The sequence below is a fragment of the Myotis brandtii genome, unplaced genomic scaffold, assembly GCF_000412655.1.
Source record: "Myotis brandtii unplaced genomic scaffold, ASM41265v1 scaffold225, whole genome shotgun sequence".
Classification (NCBI taxonomy): domain Eukaryota; kingdom Metazoa; phylum Chordata; class Mammalia; order Chiroptera; family Vespertilionidae; genus Myotis; species Myotis brandtii.
This window is the reverse complement of record NW_005358435.1, coordinates 3,552,581-3,575,307: the sequence shown is the minus strand read 5'-3', so window position 1 is coordinate 3,575,307 and position 22,727 is coordinate 3,552,581. Positions and strand designations below refer to the sequence as shown.

Below are 22,727 nucleotides of genomic sequence, written 5' to 3'. Positions count from 1 at the left end.
TGCCTGTCCCCACATCCGGATGCTGGGGCTGAGCAGCCAATTTTGGATGGCCGAGATATATTTAACGGTGAGTCACTCTACCCCCCCAGCAATCAGTGTGGCAGGCTCCGGAGGATGCAGGGAGTATCTCTGGGAATCCATGCCTGAGGGGTCACCATGGCAACCCCACCCAACTTGCTTGCCAGCAGCTGGGATGCCAGCACCTGAATCAAAGCAGAAAATACTCTCATAGGCCAAGTGTAGCCGAGGACAGGAGCAGGCCTGCCTCATGCCACCCCAGAGGGTTCACCAGAGGTTGCTGCGGGGGTCATGAGGACTCAGTGATAAGGACGTCTTGGGGGTGCACTGCTGGGCTCAGAGTCCCGCCTGGAGGCCTGGTGTCCCTGGCTTGCTGGGAAGAGGGTACTCGAGTTGATGGGTATTTTGGTGAGCACCACCTCTTTGTGGTACAGAAACCTAAAAGGGAGTAAGCTGGTTTGCTGGTCTCTCTCATAAGGACCTGCTCTCACAAAGAACCCCTCTCCATCTGAGGCTTCTAACCAAGTACCATTACAACAGCTAAGACTGATGGCAACATGGGATGTTAACCACAGACCTATCTTTCAGAATTCTCAGGACTTCAGAGCCTAGGACCAATCTGCCACACCCACACACTCACACCAAATAGGAATACTGCAGTGAAAGCAGTTTGGAATCCATCCATCCATTTATCCATTCATTCATTCACTCATTCATGCCTGTCCTCTTAACTGTTCATTCTGAATTAAATTCAGGGTCCCACAGGCCCTATATAGATCTGGACTTGGTTATCTCTCTATCCTCATCGCCTTCCACTCTCTCCCTCTCCTATTCCACCCTAGCCCACTAGCCTTGTTGTTTCTCCAACATACCAGGCGCTTTTCTGCTCCAGGGCCTTTGTACTGGTTCCTCTACCTGCTTGAAAAGTTCTTGCCCCCAGACAGCCACGGCCTGACTCCCTGACTCCCTTTAGGCTGCTGCACAAGTCTCATCTCTTCAGAGAGATATTATCAAGACCACCCTAGGAGAAGGCACCCAATGTAGCCTCAGCAATAAGGCCAAATGCATATATTCGTTCTTCTGATTGTAACCAGGAGAGAGAAACTGAAAATTTGTCACCTGTAAACTGAATCTGGCCCACAGATACGTTTTGTTTGGGCTAAATAGTGTTTCGAAAAAACTGTATTAGTTGCTAACATTTATCAAATTTGGGAGACTTCATTTTAAAATCCCAATTTTCAACCTCTCTTGAAACACCTGCATATGTAACAGCAACTTGCCGGGCTGAGCAGCGGCCAGCCCTTTAGACAGGCCGCACGCATTCCAGTCTGCCAGGGGCCTCCTCATTCACTATGTGCCCACAAACAATTGGGCTAAATAGTGTTTCGAAAAAACTGTATTAGTTGCTAACATTTATCAAATTTGGGAGACTTCATTTTAAAATCCCAATTTTCAACCTTTCTTGAAACACCGGAAGATCAAGCTATACATTTCTGCATATGTAACAGCAACTTGTCGGGCTGAGCAGCGGCCAGCCCTTTAGACAGGCCACACGCATTCCAGTCTGCCAGGGGCCTCCTCATTCATTTTTGTGCCCACAAACAGCCGCTGGAGTCCTTGGGCTTGCAGTCCAGGTCCCTAATCTGAAGTCTCTAAGGGTCTTTGGTTTGGGAGGAAGGGAGTGGAACATAGCATTTTTTTCCCCCATCAGTTAGAATTGAGTTTCTAGACTAATCCAGGCACTCCAGGTGAAAGCATTGGATAAGCAAAGGCCCAGAGGCATGAACATGAAGGGCAAGTTCTAGGACCGCTGATAAGGAGTCTGGAATGGGAAGAGGTCAGCAAAGTCATTTGGGGCCAAAACCTGGAGGGCCTTGAATGCCTGGCTCAGTCACTTGTTTACTGTATGGCACATTTGTGCCCATTTTACAGATGGCTGGGAAGAGAAATAGGGACCCAGGTGTGGACCCAGCCCACCTATTTTACAGGTGGTAAAACTGAGGCCTGGAAAGGAAACACGGTGTGCTCTAGATTACAGAGCAGTTGGCCACATCTGTTACTGAAATAGCGGATTGTAAAATCTCAGAGGGTATGTATTCTGTATGCCTTGGTCAAACTCTGTCCCTATCACATACAGTATCTGGCAAATAGAGGCTCTTGATAAATATACTTTGGATGAACAAGTAACGTTTCTACAGCTGTTTTCAGCTTCTACAAAGAATTCTCACACATATTCCCTCATTTTGACCGTCATGATTATCTTGCAAGTCGGGAATGAGGTTTGTCCTTTTTGCAGGTGAGTAAACTGAGGTTCAGAGCGGTTTAGTTGTCTACCTGAGACCATAAAGCCTGAAAGTGGCAGAGGCGGGATTTGAACCCACAACGTCGTACTGTGGGCTGGGCATCCCTTACAATGTCCAGGTTGAGGAAGAGACCTTGGAAATGCCCAGATATGTATGAGGTAAAAGCCTTGATCCTAAGGACAACTCCGACCTGAATTATGCTACATAGTCTGGGGGGAAGAGGGAGACCAAGGGAGCAGTTGCCATACGACCCACCAATTCCACTGCTAGGTGTGTACCCAAGAGAATTGAAAGCCGTACCCACACAAAAACGTGTACATGACTGTTCATAGCAGCAGTCTGCATAACAGTAAAAAAGTAGAAAGAACCCAAATGTCCATCAACTGACGAAGGATAAACAGGACCACTGTCTATCCAGACAATGGAATATTATTCATCCATAAAAAGGAATGAAGTATTGGCACATGCCTTACAGCGGCCAGGAAGAGCTCACCTTCGTGGAATTTGGGAGTCTTTACTGTATGGCACATTTGTGCCCATTTTACAGATGGGCTGGGAAGAGAAATAGGGACTCTTCCGCACCTGGGTGGACCCAGCCCACTTATTTTACAGGTGGTAAAACTGAGGCCTGGAAAGGAAACACGGTGTGCTCTAGATTACAGAGCAGTTGGCCACATCTGTTACTGAAATAGCGGATTGTAAAATCTCAGAGGGTATGTATTCTGTATGCCTTGGTCAAACTCTGTCCCTATCACATACAGTATCTGGCAAATAGAGGCTCTTGATAAATATACTTTGGATGAACAAGTAGCATTTCTACAGCTGTTTTCAGCTTTTACAAAGAATTCTCACACATATTCCCTCATTTTGACTGTCACGATTATCTTGCAAGTCGGGAATGAGGTTTGTCCTTTTTGCAGGTGAGTAAACTGAGGTTCAGAGCGGTTTAGTTGTCTACCTGAGACCATAAAGCCTGAAAGTGGCAGAGGCGGGATTTGAACCCACAACGTCGTACTGTGGGCTGGGCATCCCTTACAATGTCCAGGTTGAGGAAGAGACCTTGGAAATGCCCAGATATGCATGAGGTAAAAGCCTTGATCCCAAGGACAGCTCTGACCTGAATTATGCTACAGAGTCTGGGGGGGAAGAGGGAGACCAAGGGAGCAGTTGCCAATTCCACTCCTAGGTGTGTACCCAAGAGAATTGAAAGCCGTATCCACACAAAAACCTGTACATGACTGTTCATAGCAGCAGTCTGCATAACAGTCAAAAAGTAGAAAGAACCTAAATGTCCATCAACTGACGAAGGATAAACAGGACATTGTCTATCCAGACAATGGAATATTATTCATCCATAAAAAGGAATGAAGTATTGGCACATGCTTTACAACATGGACGAACCTTGAAAACATTATGCTAAGTGAAAGGAGCCAGACACAAAAGGCCATGTACTATACGATTCCATTTCCTATGAAATGTCCAGAAAAGGCAAATCTATAGAGACAGAAAGTAGATTAGTGGTTGCCAAGGGCTGAGGGAAAGTGGCAACGGAGAGTGACTGCTAATAGGTACATGTTTCTTTTTGGGGTGATAAAAATATTCTAAAATTAGATTGTGGGGATGGCCACACAGCTCTGTGAACAGACTAAAAACTACTCAATTATACATTTTAAATGGGCGAATTTTATGCCATGTAAATTATCTGCCAACCAAATCATTTTTATAAAACACCAAGAGTAGCATTTCCATGACAACGGATTTTTAGAAAGGGGAATACACAAATGAGAAAATGTCCCTAGTATGGGCAGCCCCATGCTGTCTTCCTGATGTCTCAGGAAGGATTTCAAGATGGGATTTCAACCTTGAGCCCCAAGGATTTACCTGAAGGCTGGTTCCGAGAGAGCTGAGAATCTGTAGGACACCTCCTCCAGGCAGCCCTCCCAGATATCCCAACCAGAGATGAGAAAAAGAACCCTGTGTGATGACTGTTACCATTTGGGATACACGTGCTCTGCTTGGTAGTATCACACCCCCATTATCCAGGCAAAGAAATGGAGGCTCAGAGAGGGGAAATGATATGCCCAAGGTCACATAGCCAGTGTGGGGCACTCTCAGTTACATCATAATACCTGGGACTTGCCCAGACTGGGATCTGTGCCACTTGCCAGTCAAATTCCTTGGTCTCTGTAGGCCTTGGTTTATCCAATCTATCCTATCCTTCCTATCTAATAAAGAGGGAACATGCTAATTGACTGTCACACCCTCACAAAGATGGTGGCGCACACAGCCAATAAAGAGGGAATATGCTAATTGACTGCTACGCCCTCAAAGATGGCAGTGCCCACAGCCACAAGATGGTGGTGCCCAGTCCCCTCAGCCCTGCCGCTTTGTGCGCCTGCCTCTGGAGTTCCCCAGTCCCCTCAGCCCCCCAGCCACCCAGGGCCATCCTGAGGTGCTGGTAAGCCTTGGATGGCAGCTGCCCAGCCGCCCAGGGCCACCCGAGGCACAGGTAACCAGGGCCAGCTGAGGCTTGCACTGCCGGCAGCGGCAGCAGTAGAGGTGTGATGGGGCGTCACCTTCCCCTGATCCTCGGGTCTTCTCCCACCCTTGAGGGCTCCCAGACTGTGAGAGGGGAAAGTAGAGGTGTGATGGGGCGTCACCTTCCCCTGATCCTCGGGTCTTCTCCCACCCTTGAGGGCTCCCAGACTGTGAGAGGGGGCAGGTCGGACTGAGGGACCTCCCTCCAGTCCATGAATTTTCATGCACCAGGCCTCTAGCCTATACCATAAAATCCCAGCTCACTCCCCTTCACTGTCCTGGAGAGAGGCATGAGCCAGAGATCTCCCCACCCTCTGATATGACGATTCTCTGTATTTCACTTGCACAAAGCCAAATGTCTTTTCTCAGGGCCCCACCTGCCCAGGGATTCTAGGCTAGATCTGTGTTTTCTCGATGCCATCTTTCTAAAACGCGGCATGCTGCTCATGCATTGTGGGTTGTGCAGCCACTTTTCCAATAGCCCTGATGTTGGGGTTCAAGAAAGGAGACAAAGTTGCTGTTTTGTGAAGCATCTGCATGAAGCAATTTCATAGGCTTTCTTTCCTCAGTGCTAATGAGATGCTCTTCAGGGGCCCTCCCTTTTCTTCTGAGGCTTTAGGCTCAGCTTTGGAGTCTGCAGGCCTGGAAAAAATTTCCCACCCAAGTCCAGAGGAAGAGCTGCTAATACACACCCTTTCATGTCTCACCCATCCATCTTTCCATTCATTCACCCATTCAGCTATTCATCCCTCCCTGCCTCCACCCATCCAGCCACTCATTTCCCCATGTACTTAATTCAACAAATATATGTGGCAGGCACTGTGTTAGTCACTGAGTACAGTGGAAGAAAAGATAAAACAAGCTCCATGTTTTCATGAAGCTCAGTCTAGTGGAGGAAGACAGGCCTCAGTAGACACACAAAATATCAACATACATTGGGACGAATGCCACCAAAGTAAAGTTCAGAATAATGAGGGGGACCTGATTTCTACTGAGGAACGGGGAGGGCTCTCTGGGGAAGTTGATATGTGAGATAAGGTCTGAAATATAATCTATCAGTGAGGAATGTCCTTGGTTCAAGAAGTAGAAAATGCTGAGTAAAAATGGCTCAAACAAACAGGATTTATTAACCCACATAACAAAAAGTCCTAAGATGAGGTTACCCCATCATTGAGGGACTCAACACTATCATCAAGGACCAAGTTCTCTACCGTTTGCTCCTATCCTCAGAGGATTAGCTCCATTCCCAGCCTGGCTCACCTCATGGACCCAAGATTGCTGCCATTGCTCCAGCCATCACATGAAGACATGGCCACACCCAACAACAGGGGAAAAATCCTTCTATCTTCCTATCATTTTCAGATAGAGGAAAACCTTCCCAGAAACTCCCCAGCAGACTTGATGGAAGGCATCCCATGTCCACACCTAAACCATACGAGCAAAAGGAATGGGGCCACCATGACTGCCTCAAAACAGCAGGTCTCACCCAGGGGTAATTTTTCCCTCCAGGGAACAACTGGAGACATTTTTGGTTGTAATAATTGTGTGTGTGTGTGTGTGTTTGCACGTGCACGCACACTATTGGCATTTACAAAGAGGACAGGGATGCTGCTAAACATCCTACAGTGTACAGGGCAGCCACCACGACACAGCTTTATCCAGATGTCAACAGTGCCAAGGTTGAGACACTGCCTTAGACCAATCAGAACCAAATCCTGAGTCACGGGGACACCAGGCAGAAGGCATGGGGAATTGGTGAGAGAAGGTTTCCTAGAAGTTACGATAGCTCAGCTGAGTCTAGAAAGATGGACATTGGCCAAACCAATCCAGGTGATGAGTCAAACCTAGCATCTGCCCGTGTGAATAAGCAGAAACGCAGACAACCCCCTCCACCATTCCTGCCTCTTCCAGGGGGATGTAAGCCCAGGTGGGCAGGGACCTCACGTCCTGCTCAGTGCTTCGTCCTCATTCCCGGTTCAGTGCCTGTCACAGTGGTTACTCAACATGCTGTGGTTAAAGAATAAATGAACGAAGTGGAGGAGACCTGCTCTTGACGGTGAAAACCCAACCCTGGACATTCCTAGGTGTCACACAGAGTGACTGCTATGGACAGCATAGGGGGGGCAGTCAGTCAGCCTAGCGAGATCCCAGAAAACAGTTCCATTCCATCATGGTACAGACGGGGACACCAAGGCACAGAGAAGGCAGGACCATAGCCCAAGGTCACGCCTTCACTTGGGGGCAGATGCACACCAGAACCATTGCGACCCTTTCCTAACCCAGCATCAACACCAACAGGTCGGTCTGGACGGTCGCACAGACACATGATCCGCTGACCCCAGTTTCTAGCTCCTAAAGCCAAGTCTGTTTTGGGAATTTGGGTACATCCTACCTCCCACTTCCTTACAAATCTGTCTACCTCACGACCCCAAAAGGATGCTGAGTGGGGCCACTATTTTGTCAGGGATGTGCCCTGCTCAGCTTGCGTAACGGCCACCAACTGGCCAACCAGAATGGCCGGCCCATGAACATGTTTTATTTGCCCCACATGTTCCTTTAAAAATTTATTAGTTGCCTTCTCTGCCAATCATAAAAGTAATTGGGATAGTGTGCCTAGGATCCATATTTCCCACTTCTCTTAGGTGATCAGAAGGATTGGCAGCACAGCGCCCATGCTTTTCTGCACGGCAGCCATTTCCTGGAGCTGGGCAGCGGCTGCCGCTTTAGTTAGGAAACATGTGCTCCATTCCACCCACTGCCCTCCTGGCACGTCTCTCACGGACGGGCAGGCCTGGCCCCGAGAGGCATTCTGAAACTGCCACCCAGCCCCAGCTGATGGGCACGCATGAGTAGGCGAGGCCATACGGGACCCCCAGGCAGGACAGTATCCCCCTCTCTTGGTGGCCATGGGAACACACTGCTGTTTGCAACACATCTCCACCTGAAACCAAGAGATGGCAAGTACATCTCTCTTCTCAGCTCAGACAACTTCAGCTCCCGGTGCCCCCAAAGCCTAAAGCCAGAAGGGGGAGGGTTGTGATCTGGGCCCCAAATGCAGATGCTCCCAAACACCCCCATTTGTTCAATCAACCCAGAGATGGGGCGTTGGGAGGGGCTGGTTTAGATTCTATCTTATATAAAAAGACCAGAACATGTTTGATTAGAGACAGAGGAAGGCGTGGGCGTCTGAGACGGGCTCTGTTTCTGGGCAAACGCTCACATTCCCCGGTGCCTCCCTCCCCTTCACTTCCTCTGGGCAAAAGCACAGACTCTCCTTGAAGCTCAAAGCATCCATCTTCCCTCAGCCACGACCCCAGGACTCGCCAATCCCCTGGAGTCCTTAATGCATCCGGCCTGTTTCTAGGCTCCTTACAGGATCAGAAGGAAATAAGGGAATGAAATGAGAGAATCAGCCAGAAATAAGGAAATGCCCCACGCACCACTTGCCTTTGAAACGAAGAAGCTGAAACCCAGAACAGCAGCGGAAATCGAAAATCTCATTGAGAAAAGAGGCACACAGAGGCGTGAGTGCCAATTAGCACCCAGGCCCCCTCCTGGGAGTGTCATCCATAAATATTAATGGCCATAATCATCTGGTATTAGTCATAATGCCTTGGAAATTAAGGTCATTTTACTGGGAGTAAATAGCTTTGTTAATGGCAGCAAAAGGTAACTGTGGCTGGCTGCCTGCCAGGTGTGGCCCGCCAGGTGACGGCATAAATCAGAAGAGACAGGTGCAATCTGTGGAGGGGGCAGCAGCATCTAGGGCAGGCGGGGCGAGGGGACAGGGGTGTGGCCGACCCGCCCATTGTCTGCAGTCCCCCATGCAGGGCCCTGGGACAGATCTGCTCCAACAGGGAACAGCAGCCCCAAGAGTGCAAACGGAAGGGGGGGGGCGTGGGGGGGGCCTAAGGGTGGAGGGCCCACCCTTTCTCATTGCAGCCTTAATGTCTGCGCTATGAGATGCAGCCCTTCTTTCCCTCTACCTCCCCTCCCCTCCTCTCTTCAGCTCCTTTCTCTGCCCCTCCTCCTGCCAGGAGACAGAGTCTGGGGCTCACAAGAATTCAGGGTCCCCTCCCCGGTGTTCTCATTTCTGTTATAATTAGAAGGATAAAAAAAATGAACTTTTAGACTGCAGAAAATGTTTTCATATGCACCATGAATACACTCATCTTTATTTCATGCAGCTTAAATGATAAGGCTTGATTTTTTTTATGGAGAAAAGCAAAAGAGCCTGGAGCCCACAAAATTCATAACTCGGCCCTGCTTTCTGCTGCCTCCTCTTCTCCCACTCCTCCCTTCCCTTCTCCTTCCCTCTCCTTCTCCCTTTCTCTGGATCCTCCCCCTCTTCCCACCAACCTTGGGATCTTAGGTAATCAGCATTGCCTGCTGGGGTCTCAGTTTCATCCTGTGCATAATGGGCTAATAATAATAATAATAACAATAACAATAACAAGAAATGACACAGAGAGGTGTTCAGCAGCATTAATCCCCTTCCTTTCTAGGAGGTTCTGGTATCCTGCGAGTCAGAGGCGTGACTTAACTGAAAACCTCAGGGACAGAGTCCCTGGTAATGCCTGCTCCCCCCTCCCCCATGTTAAATGCATCATCAGGCCCTCTCTGTTCCTACTTCCCGGGCATTCCGTTCCTCTAAGGGTAAATGCTTTCCTTGACCCTCTGAGGAAACTCACAAGACGCTTGATTAGACTAGATAGAACAAATAATGCCTCTAAGTTCCAGAGAAAGACGTATCCATTATGGTTGGCTCGGGCAAAAGAGGGGGGCCTCCCAGCTCCCTGTCAACCAGGACTGGATGCAAAATGTGCAGAACCTGGTGCCAAAGGAACCCGCGGGGCCCCTTGTTTAGACATTATTCTGAATTTCAAGACGGTGGCAGCAGAGGATTAAACAAAGGGCGGGGCCCTTCTGAGCACGGAGCCCGAGCTACTGCACGGCTTGGGCGCCCATGACAGACCCCCTTCCAGTCAGCACAGAGCTCCCGGCCTGTGGGTGGGCCAGTGGGTGAGGCAGTGGGAGGAGCTGGGGGAGGGGAGGTGACTGCAATGATGCTGACTCTCATTACCCAACTCCACTGTTGCCCAGCACAGTACCTGGCACCCAGTAGGAACCCAACGAGTTCACTCACTCACGGTTCACGTGCTCACTCCTCTCAGTGCTGGGCCCACAATGTCAGATGATGGCGGGTGGGCGGGGGACATCTGGGCTAGACTTGCCACCTGGGGGGTGGGCTGAGACTCTCTCCCTGGGGTCTCCCTCCTCCACTTTCCCGCACATGGAATGATCCCTGCTTCCAAGTGATGCTGGCTGTAAGCACCACCTGCCAATCGCAAACATCATAGGCCAGGAGTCAAAATAAAATAAAAATAATTGTCAAGGCAATAAAACCCCAAATTTGTCAAGCACGTACTGCGTGCTATTCTAAGTACTTGATACATCTTAGCCTACTTTAATACTCACACCCACCTTCCCAAGTGGCGGCATTAATCCCCTTCCATTCCAAGGGGCTCGTCCCAAAGGATTATCCCCATTTGATGGCACGTGAGGAAACCAAGGCACAGAGAGGCAGTGTTGTGTTTTCAAGGTCACATAGCCAGGAAGTGGCAGCCACGGGCTTCAATGGAAACGGATGTTGGACCAGAGCAGGGAGGGGAAAGGGGCGGGCTTACTGCCTGTTTCCAGCCTCTAAGCAGGATGCCCACAGGCCCCTGGGAGAAGTCTTTACTTGGGAGCGGGGCAGAGAACATGAGGAGAGCGTGGCCCCTGAGGCAGCACTGGGCTGGGAGTCCTGAGACCTGTTACAATCTGGGCTCCGCCACTATGTCAACCTGAAAGGTCACTCTCCCTGATGGGCACTCCCCGCCCCCGCCCCCTGCAACTTTGCTGACACAGTTATACCCTCCGTTCACTCACTCTGCACCAAGCCACGGGCCTCCCTACTGTTTCTAGAATCTACCAAGCTCATTCTCACCCCAGGACCTTTGCACTTGCTGCTGTCACATCTGGAGAGCCCTCGGCAGCTGTTCACATGGCTCCTTATTTTTCTGTTTTAAATTCAAGGACCAAGGAGCATGTGTGTAAGGGGAACATGATCTGTCTTCCCTGTGACACAGAGGCCTTCACTGACCACCTCGGCCGGTGATATATGGAAAGCACTTCAAAAAGCCCCTGACACTCGGTAAACATACGGAAGTGTCTAGTCCAGGGGTGGGCAAACTTTTTGACTCGAGGGCCACAATGGGTTCTTAAACTGGACCGGAGGGCCGGAACAAAAGCATGGATGGAGTGTTTGTGTGAACTAATATAAATTCAAAGTAAACATCATTACATAAAAGGGTACGGTCTTTTTTTTTTTTTAGTTTTATTCATTTCAAACGGGCCGGATCCGGACCGCGGGCCGTAGTTTGCCCACGGCTGGTCTAGTCCTATTATTATCATCTCAATTAAAGCCCCTCTACCTGTCACTCAGCTCCTCTGTCCTCTCTTTTTCTTCCCTGCACTTATCCCTTCCTGAAGTTATCTTACATGCTTGTCTGCTTGTGTGCCCTCTGTCTCTCCCATCAGAGGGTGAGCTCCATTGGGCTGGGCCTTGGTCTCAGTCACAGAGTTAGCACAGGGCTCAGCTGGTGTCGCGAGGCTGGGGAATCACCTCTCTGAGCCTTTCTTCATCTGTAGAAAGGAGGAAATAGCCCTGCAAAGGCTAAGGGGCGGATAGAAGGACGGGAGACCCTGCCAGGGTTCTGAGATGTTGACAAGGGCACCGCAGTGATGTCATGGTTCCTAGAGCTTAGCCCAAAAAGTGGGCTACTGCTGTGGGTCAGCAGCCCCGGCTCAGCCCAGCCTGTCAGGACTTGGAGCCCACCGGGGCTTTTCACTCCCAGCTGGCCACTGGCTGCCTGCGTCAGCCTAGAGGAGGCCTGGCCGTCTGGCATGACCCAGAAGGCTCCAGCTTCAGACGGCATCCTGGGGCTCACCTGGATGAACCTTAGCCTGGAGGGCGGGGGAGGGGACTCAGCCACACAGACCGCTGTATGGACCCTCACCGCACAGCACATCACTGATTCACTGCCCCCCACCCCCAAGGTCATGGCAGGTAACTGGTGGAACTGGGATTCGAACCAGCATCTGTCTGATGTCAAAGCTGTGCTTGTAAACACTTACATGCCACTGCTTCCCAGGCAGGCTGGATTCCAGAGATTCTCTGCCAGGAGGGTGAGGACTCTGACCTGGCCTGTGCCTGAGAAGGGCCTTTGGGTGGAGCTGCACAAAGACTCATGTATGTCCTAGGCTGGCTTCCAGCTCAGATCTGCCACTGCCTTGCTGTGTGAGCGAGTCCTGCCCCCTCTCTGGGCCTCAGTTTCCCCATCTGTAACATGAACACCTTGGAGTTGTTGGCCTCTAAGACCCTTTAACACTCAACTGAAAAATCCCTGAGTCCGAGGATCTCCAAGGAGCTGCTTTTTTCAGCCCCCAAATGGTAACTGTCTTCTGAGCAAGTTTTCCTCCATTCCTGACCAACCAGAGGTCAGCAGCATCCAGAGGTTCTATTTCCATCTGAAGACTAAGGCCACGCTCCCTGGGGGAGGCAGGGCTGTGGGAGCAGGGAGCAGGCTGGCTGTCCCGTGTTCCCGGCAGAGCACATCATCTTCCAGCTCTTGCTGCCACCCGGTTCTCAGGGCAATGATTCCAATTATGGTTTCATATACTGAGAGCTTACATAGATCAAGCACTTGCCAAAGCTTTACAAATATAATATATACAAATCTGGAAGAAAGGGACTACTCTTAGGCCCAGACTATCTATATATATAAAAGCCTAACCGACCGTTATGACTGGTTGACCAGTCGCTATGATGCACACTGACCACCAGGGGGCAGACGCTCAATGCAGGAGCTGCCCCCTGGTGGTTAGTGAGCTCCCACAGCCAACCTCCCATGGTGGGCCACCAACCTCCTGCGGGTCCTTCCCCCTCTTCCCCACTGGACTGGGCGAGACAGCCCCAATCACCGGCCAGGCTGAGGGACCCCACCCGTACACGAATTTGTGCACTGGGCCTCTAGTTACAGATAAGAAGACAGAGGCACAGTGAGGTTAAGCAACATGATAAGGTCACTCAGCCAGTAAGCAGCAGGCCGAGTTTGGCCCCAGGAAATCTGGTGTCAGAGTATGCTCATAACATGAGGTTTCTTCACCACAGCACTGTTGACTTTTTGGACTGGATAATTCTTTGTTGTGGGGGACTGTCCTTTGCCTTACAGCAGCGGTTCTCAACTTGTGGGTCGCGACCCCTTCGGCGGTCGAACAACCCTTTCACAGGGGTCGCCTAAAACCATCCTGCATATCAGATATTTACATTACGATTCATAACAGTAGCAACATTACAGTTATGAAGTAGCAACGAAAATAATTTTATGGTTGGATCACAACATGAGGAACTGTATTTAAAGGGTCAGAAGGTTGAGAACCACTGCCTTATAGGATGTTTAGCAGTGTCTCTGGCTTCTACCTACTAGATGTCAGCAGCATCCATCCCTCTGGGTGTGACAACCAAAAATGTCCCCAACATTGCCAAGTGTCCCCTGGGGGTCAATATCACCCCTGGCTGAGAACCACTGCCATAACCACAGCTCTGGAGGAATGGATCCTGGGTCCATCTGGGAACTCTACCCTCTTGAGCCAGAGGAGGCTCCTGGGAGGCATTGCCAAAGGCCAAGGAAACCCTGCCAGAGGACCATGCCCTGTGCAGCTGATGGAAGTGGTGCAGGCTGCCTCTCTGAGGCTGGTGATGAGAAGACAAGGAGGGGCACTGGTGGGCAGGAGGGAAAACCTTTGGGTGGGGGAGTGGGTTTGGAGGTCTGCTGTATGACCTTGGGCAAATTCCTTGACCTCTCTGAGATGCAGTCTTCTCGGCCAAAATCAGAGATAACTACTTGCAGAGTTGAGGTGTGAAGTTTAAGTAAGAGATTGTCATGACAAGTGAGAAAAAATGAATACCAGAAACTGCCTCAACACAGGGCCTACTTAAATAAATCTTGGTACGTCCATGGCACGGAAGATTATGTAGCCATTAAAACAAATGAGGTAAATGTATTTTTGCTGATGTGAAAAGATCTCTAAGATGTATTAATTTATTAACAGTTAAAAAGCAAGGTACAGAACAGTATGTATGGTATAATCTGTTTGAACTTTCAACACATCCTTATTAAAAACCTAGTACTTGCCAGGCGCCGTTCTAAGCGGTAGGAATACAGCAGTGGAAAAAAACAGACAAAAATCCCTATTTCCATGGGTCCGGTGGAATGGGAATATGAATGTACAAACCCATGAAGATTTTATAAGGATCTTCTAAGACAGTGGTTTCTTCTGAGCCTGGAGGGGTGGGGGTGAACTTCAATCTTTCCATTGTATACCCTTCCGTATTGTTTGCATTAGTCTTTACTGTGTGCATGGATTCATTTTAATGATCAGTTTTTAAAAGAATGAATAAGAAAATTAGAGGATGGCAAAGCCAATGCCTGGCCTGCTGTAAATGGTTGCTTTTATAATGATCATGTGTTCAGTAACTGTTTCTTGAGCACCTACTATGTGTAGGTACCGTGCTGATTGCTGGGGACACAGTGGTGAGCAAGAAAGATAAAAATCTTGCCTTCCTGGAGTGGACACTCTAGTTGGGGGGACACAGCGATTAGAGGAGTAACTACAAGGGTCATTAGTGTTGCAGTGGTGATGTCCATGGGGTTATGGAGCCATCAGGACCTAACAGAGGGGAGGCCTACACATTTGAGGAAATTGGCTAGAGATCAGGAGCCTGGGCTCAAGCTCTCTCCCCTGACATGACTTCCACCCTGGGCTGTTCATAGGGTGTGAGCCTTGTGTCTCTCTGGGGCTCATAAGAAAGAACAGCTAAAAGTTGATTGAGAACTTTCAAGCAACCAGGCACTCTGTAAGCACTTTACATTTTTTAGCTTATTTAATTCTCACAACAAGTAAGCACTCTTGTGTATCTTGTGTAAACATCCCCCATTCTACAGAAAAATAAGCTAAGGCACAGAGAGAATGGGTAACTCACCCAGGGTCACACTGCTTGTGAGTGGCAGAGTGGAATTGAAACCAGGTGGTCTGCCCCAACCCCACACTTGTAACTACTTCCTTTTACGACTTTCTTATTTTCCTCCTCCTCCCTGCCTCCATGCCCTCCCCCAGACATGAGGATGGCCTGGTCCTGCCTCTAGCAGAACATCAAGAACTGGAGAATAACCCTCCGCACCCTCACCTATCCCACGGACTCACAAGGCACCTTGGCTTTGCCCTCAGAACCCAGGTAGAAGAGAAATAAGGATGGGCAGGAACTCCCAGTGGCATACTGGTCCCTCTGCCTGTCTGTCCTGTAGGTATAAGGACCTGAGTTGACTCTTAGAGACCCAAGGATCCAGGTGAATCTAACTCCAGCCCCTGAATGAGGCCTGACCTGGGTCACAAACCGAGTCCTAATCTTGGTCACACTGAATCCTGACTCTGGCCACAGATTCCATCATGACCCTGGTCTTCGTCTAAACCCTGACCTTGGTCACAGTCTGAGCCCTGGTCCTGGTCACAGACCTGGTCCTAGGCTGGGCCATGACCAGGTACAAAGTGAGCTTGGTCTCAGACCAAGTCCTGATCCTTGTCACGAATAAGCCCTCACCCTCACTATACACTGATCCCTGATCCCAGCCACAGAGTTAACCATAACCTTGGTGAGCCATGACCTTAAACCTGGTTACATACTGAGCTTTACATTGGCCTCAGATACATTTCCAAATGCTGTTGCCTACTGTCCAGGGGTCTGAAGAACTAAGAATGTCCTCTTCCCAGCTCCCCCAGAGAGGTAGGGGCCAGTCATTCCCTGCACCTGTGCAAACACTGTCTAGTCTGCCATCTCCCAGGGCCTATCAGGGGGACCTGGAGAGCCCTAAGAAAGACCAGGAAGGCACGATTTAGACAGAGCTAACTTCTTGGGAGGCCCCTTTGCAAACAGAAGGCTCTCACCTCCTATTTCTCCTCCTCCAACTCCGTCTCCCTTGTTCATGAACATGTTTATCCTGAAATAAACTCATCAGCAGAATTCTGCCTTTAAGGAAGGGAGTTCAGACAGCAGCCCACCCAGGAGCTGGGCAGAATTCTATTAACAGGAAGAAGTGCCACAGCAAGCAAGGACTGTGCCCTCTCCCTCCCTGCAAAACATTCCTCACTCTCTCCTGGCGGGGTGCGTGGAGTTCCTGAGGTGGAGGCAGCTGACAAAAGAAGCCTATCTTTTCAGCCGTGGCCAGCAGGCCCTGTGCCCTCAGACCTGGGAAGCAGCCCCTGGACCTGAACAAGGCTATAAAGATTTGAAAAGGGTCCCCAAGGTGCTCCAAGGGGGGCAGAGCCCTGGCAGGGCTTGTCATGTTTGGAGAATGTCATGTGACCTCCTTGAGGAATAATGTCGCCTCCTGAAGACCCCCGGGGGTTCCCTGCAAATGGGGGCAAGGGATGGGGTGAGGAACATACTTCCATCATGCCCTCCTCACCCCCCCAGAGTGCAAACATTTTAAATCAAGGAGACTGAGCAGAAGCTGTTTCCACCCAGCTCCTCTCCCTCCTCTGGAAGGAACAGGACCTGAGTCCCTCTGGGCCCAGAGGAAGAAAGCATTGCTGAGGCTGGTGGGGGGGGCGGGGGGCGGTTCCAGAAGTGTGTCATTTAGCCCTACCACTACCTGGGACAGCCTGTGAGCTACGTCCTCAGCGGGGAGTCAAGAGTCAAATATCCAGTGAGCTAGTCAGTAGGACATGGAAGTGGAAAAAACAGCCTGCCCTCCTGTCAGTCAGACAGAGACAGGCAGATGGTCAGCCAGTCACTCATGCACTTGATCAGGCACATGGTCAGCCAGCCAGGCAGACAGAGGGATGGTAAGTCAGTCCGTCGGACAAGGAGATGGGCAGATAGATCTTTTGTCATCATCTATTGTCAGATACAACAAGCAGCCAGAAGGACAGACAGGTAGACAACAGGCTGTCTGTCAGCCAGCTTGTCAATCAGACATGGAGACAGCTAGCCAGGCAGACCAGGAGATGGAGAGACAGTCTCAGTCATTCATCTAATCACAGCCAGCCAAACACCCTGGAAAACGGATAGCCAAACAGACTGTCAGCCAGGCAGACAGACACAGAGACAGGCAGATCATCCATCAGTCACTCAGCACTGGGTCAGACCACAGGCTGACAGACTGACAAATATGGTCAGTCAGTCAGATACTCCGAAAGGCATTTACACAAGGAAATGGACAGAAGGGCAATTGCTATGCATCTAATTACAGTAAGTCCTTGCTTAACATCATCAATAGGTACTTGGAAACTTTGAGAGAGAGAGAGAGAGAGAGAGAGAGAGGTGAGATATCCATCAGTTGCCCTGAGAGAGGTGAGATATCCATCAGTTGCCCTTCCCACACTCACCCCAATGGGAATGGAACCCACAACCTGGGTATGTGCCATCACAGGGAATCAAACTTGCCACCTTTTGGTGCACAGGACGAAGCTCAAATCAACTGAGCCCCACCGGCCAGGGCTGAGTAAAGAATTTTAGATTGGAGAAAAAAAAAGAGTCAAATACCCAGTGAGCTAGTCAGTAGGACATGGAAGTGGGAAAAACAGCCTGTCCTCCTGTCAGTCAGACAGAGACAGGCAGATGGTCAGTCAAAGGTTAATAAAAACTAGTAAGAGAATTCCTTTCCAACCCACTTATTCCCGTTCAGGGTTGGGGGTGGTGGAGCCAATCCTGGCAGCTCAGGATGCAAGGCAAGACCCTCCCTGGACAGGCAGCCCTTCCATCACAGGCACTCACACACTCACTCGGACTGGGACAACGCCAGTTCATCTCATGTGCACACCTCTGGGATGGGGGAGGAATATGGAGTCCCTGCAGAAAACCCACAAAGACACGGGGAGACCATGCAAACTCTACAGACAGTGGCCCTGGCTGGGAACTTATTTTTTCCCTCAACAACGTTATAACGAAACAACGCTGAACAAAATGATGGTGTTCAAGGACCTGCTGGAGTTAGTTATGACAGCCAGCCGGACAGGCAGAAAGGCCGTCAGTCATCCACTTATTCAGTCAGAGCTCTGACAATGTAGTCGGACAGGGAGCCAGTTTTGCGTCTGCCTAGTCTGATGCCCAGTGTTCAGCCAGACACAGAGACAAACGGTTGGTCACCCATTCAGTCAGACAGGTCAGTTTGACACCTAGGTGGACAGAAACACACAGTCATTCATCCCGTCAGTCGACCATCCAGTTGGTTAGACAGTGATGTAGGCATGTAATCAGTTTATTAGATGGACCATCAAGAAGGCAGGCAGCCAGTCCCTCAGACACTCGCCTGTCATCAGGCGGACAAATCAGACAGACACTGTCAGTCAGACCCCTGGCCAGTGACTCAGCTGGCCATTACGATGACATCCAGGCTGAGTCGAGTTATAACTGGACCCTGTGGGGGATGTTGGAAGATGGGACAGGTGGTCTGAACACTCCTCTCAAGACCCCGGCACAGCCTCCTAAGCGTCAGTGAAAGCTTCCAGAAGACGAGGGAGGAGGACCAGGCGCAACAGGCAAGAACAAAGTATTCCAGGTGGGCTAGCGGCCTATCCCCCAGCCAGGATTTGGGGCAATTCTCCTGCTTCGGTCTCCCCTTTGCCTAACCCCAGTCCTCTTTTAGATAAGAGGTTGGGATCCACCTCCTGATCCTCACCGTGCCCTGCCCCATCCCAGGAGCCACCCCCTCTCCATCTGCAGCTCGTGGAACAGCCTGAGAACACCCCCAAGGCTTACTGTTTTTATAGGCCACAGGGCTAGAGAAGGGGCTGGTGTGTTTGGGGGTGTGGTATGTGGAGTCTTAGGTTGGGCCCCCTCCTTTCTCCAGGCTCTGCCAAGTTCTCTCTACCTCCCTCCTCCCCTGGAGCGGGGGGTTGGGAGGCCCTCCTAGGCCACTTCCCATTTTGGGAATTGGGCTGAGAACTATGCAAGGAGACAGAAATAATTCCTTTTTCGAGCCTGGCCAGGACCATCGCAGCCCAAACATTGGCACAAAACCAGTGCTGAGGAGGGGCCGTGGATGGGGCAGCTGGGGGCAGGGCTGAGCCCTGGGGCCCAGGCAGACAAAGACCTGGGTGTCTGCAGAAAACTTCCTCACCCAGCCCCAGGGCTGGACACCAGGAACCTCTAAGACTGAGAAGTTTCCATTGGGGAGCTGCCAGGCCAGAAAATGTTGGGGGTGGGGGTGGGGAGTGGGGAGCAAGCTGCAGAAAGAAAGAACAAGAGAGACGTCGCAAAGGCCCACCGGCAAAGGCAGCTTGAAAAATAGACCATTTCTGGAAGCCAAGAAGGGATCTTTGATAGCCACTGAGTGCATGCCCACCCTGCTATGGGCAAATAGGCTGTCTGCAAAGTGGGGGCAGACCCACTGATCACTCCAGAAAGAGAGAGTGGTTGGGAAGCACTTGGCACACAGAAGGTGCATACTAAATGCAAGTGTCCTGCTCGCACCCCTCCTAGTGTATGACCCTGGGTAAGCCACTCCAGCTCGCTCAGCCTCACATTTCGCATCTGTAAAATGGGAACAATGACAGCACCAACTTCCCAGGGTGGCTACAAGGACTAAATGACATGATGGTGTAGAAAATCTTGCACATAACAGATATGCAGTACATTTTAGTCCTTCCTCCTTTCTTTTCCTTCTCAAAGCATTATTATTATTATTTTAGAGGGGTCTTATGGCAAACCAGCCAAAGGCAGATCTCAGTCCACATCTTCTAAGTGACACCCACCTGGAACCAGCCTCTTCTCTCTGAGCCTCAGTCTCCTCCTGTGTAAAATCATAGTGAAGACAAGAGGAGTTGTCCCTGAGAGCCCTTTCGTCATTGTCATCACCAGAGACCATCTGACTGCATCATCCTTCCCAGAATGCATTTCCCTGCCCGCTCTCTCCCTGGTCTGCTGGGGATCGCTATGGTCTTGAGGAAGCTGACTCCACCCCTGCCCCATCAGCACACTGCATCCCCAGGATAAACACACTGCATCCACTAGACACAGAGATTGCTCCGGGTGGGCCATGTGACATAAACTAACCCATGAGATAGACTTCTGAGACTTTTGCTGGACCAGTGGGAGTTCTGTTTTCTTCTGGATGACATGGTGTGCAAATGTGAAGCCTCGAGGTGCCTTTGGGGTTCCCATGAGGGAAGCCAGCCCAAGAGTCAAACTGACTCACAGAGAAGTCATAGCAGAGTGAATCCCAGACATCACCAAGCCATCGCGACACTTCCCCCCACTTCCGATCACACCTCACTGGGACTTTTCAGTTATACCATCCAGTAAATGCCCTTCATTGTCTATACCAGTTTGATTTGACTTTCTGTTTCTTGCATTCAGATGCACCTTGCAGACATATCTCCTTTATCAAAGACTTTTTTTCTTTTTTGGTTAATCCTCACCAGAGGATAATTTTTCCATTGATTTCTAGAGAGAGTGGAAGGGAGGGGGGGGGTGAAGGGGAAACAGAGAGAGAGAGGGAAACATCAATATGAGAAAGACATATTGATTAGTTGCCTCCCACTCGAGCCCCGAACAGGCCGGGGATTGAACCTGCAACCCAGGTATGTGCCCCTGACTGGGAATCGAACACACGACCCTTTGGAGCATGGGCTGACACTTGAACCACTAAGCCAGTGGTTCTCAACCTTGGCTGCACATTAGAATCACCTGGGAATCTTTTTAAAATCCTGATTTCTGGGCCTCATCCTCCGGAAATTCTGTTTCTTTGTTATGGGGTGGGGCCACAACATTAGTAACAAAGAAACAGAATTTCCGGAGGATGAGGCCCAGAAATCAGGATTTTAAAAAGATTCCCAGGTGATTCTAATGTCCAGCCAAGGTTGAGAACCACTGCACTAAGCAATACCAGCCAGGGCTCATGGTATTCATTTTTAAACTTGTCTTCCATTTGGAGCGATCAACTCAAACTGGTTTGTGGGGACCATCCACATTTTAAAACGGAAAAGTCCCATGTCCAGGGAACTGCCTCAGTGCCAGGCAAAAAAGGACAGGGACAGTCGGTACCCCTACTTCAACTTCTGTGTATCAGATATTACTCTTCTATTAATGGCAGGTTCCTTTTAAAATAAACTTTAAAAGTGATCTTAGCGTAAGGGAAAATACAAAGACAATAATGGGACCTTTAATGAAAGGAAATGGCAAGAAACCATGAAAGCTGCAGGTGAGTGCCAGGGGCATAGGGAGAAACACAATGTCTCCCAGTTTGAAAACCCAAGCTCAGTCTCTGGGTCGATGGCCGACTGGCTGTTTGACCCTGGATAAGTTGCTCACCCTCTCTGAGCCTCTACATCCTCCCCAGCTCACAAGGCAGCAGAGAAGACAGAGGCAGGGTGGCATGGGCAGGCAGGCTCTGCTCATACCCTTAAATTGTGAGCTCCGCCTGGGACAAAGCCTGCAGCCAACAGCAGCTCACAAATCCTCAGGGAGGCCCGCCATGCCCCGCTGTGCTTGGCTGATGGGGCCATGTCTGCAAATTAGCCTCCACTCAGCCTGGACGCCCTTTAGAGATGCTAATTGCCCTGTGCCAATGAGTCCCCACTCCTCCCTGGCACAGACGGCTGGCTGTCGATCCCCTGCCATTATTGTCTGATAATAGCGCTTGATTTGGCTACACAGACCAGGGCTCCAGCATGCAATTAGCATCTAGCTACAGCACAATGCGTGGAGTGCTGTTCATTGATGCTTGTGTACCTAGCACACAGGCGCCGGCAGGCATCTATTCTTGTAGACACATCTGTAGACACACGTGCACCCTCATGCATGCCGCGTAGGTCCCTAAGTGTGGAAATGAGCCAGTGTACGTGCGCATGCATGCCCTATAAGCCACTAATAGCCTGCACAGAAAGACCCCAAGACAGGTACACGCAGAACCGCTTACATGCATGTACAAACATGTATGCAACATAGGTTGCTATGAGGATTAAACGACAGATGCCTGTAGGTACCTGGGACACTCTCCCCCGCCCCCCCCCCAATATTCTCTTACCTACCAAGGTATAATTTACACATAATAAAGTGCACACGTTGTAGCCCTAGATGGTTTGGCTCAGTGGATAGAGCATCAGCCCACAGACTGGAGGGTCCCGGGTTTGATTCTGGTCGAGGGCATGTGCCTAGGTTGCCAGCTCCATCCCCGGCCCTGCATGGGGCGCATGCAGAGGTAACCAACTGATACGTCTCTCTCTGTCACTCCCCTTCCCTTCCACTCTCTCTAGAAATCAATGGAAAAATATACTCACGTGAGGTGTGAGGATTAACAACAAAAACAAACAAACAAAAATGCACAAGTTTTAAGTGTTCAGGGCAATGCCTTTTGATAAACGGATACACCTGTGTAACCGCCACCCTAATTAAGGTATAGAACATTTCCCTCACCCAGAAAGTTCCCTCAGGCCCCTTCCAGTCGATTATCTCTAAAGGTTCTGATTTCTCTCACCACAGTTTAGTTTTGTCTGCTCCTGAAGATCATGTAAGTGGAATCATACAGTATATTCTTCTCACCGACTATTATGCACGCTCAGACGTGTGCAAGCAAGCATGTGCAGCCACACATATGTGATTTGTGTGCCTGGGAGCTCATGGACACAGCCATATATGTACTCAGAAAGGGGTGTTTCCAAGCTGCAAATCCCTAGGCCTCGGTCTGTAGCTCAGCTTAGCCTCTCTAGTCCAGGTGGCTAAGGGGGGTGAGGGCGCTCCTCGCACTGGGTCCAGACCGGGGGAGG

At 50.2% G+C, this 22,727-nt stretch overlaps 1 protein-coding gene across 1 annotated transcript in view; it reads right to left on the bottom strand.

The window, feature by feature from the left end:
* KCNB1 (potassium channel, voltage gated Shab related subfamily B, member 1) overlaps positions 1 to 22,727 on the bottom strand; it is a gene marked incomplete at its 5' end in the record, with an annotated part of 90,477 nt that overhangs the window by 43,763 nt on the left and 23,987 nt on the right. The gene's annotated exons all lie outside the window — the stretch shown is intronic.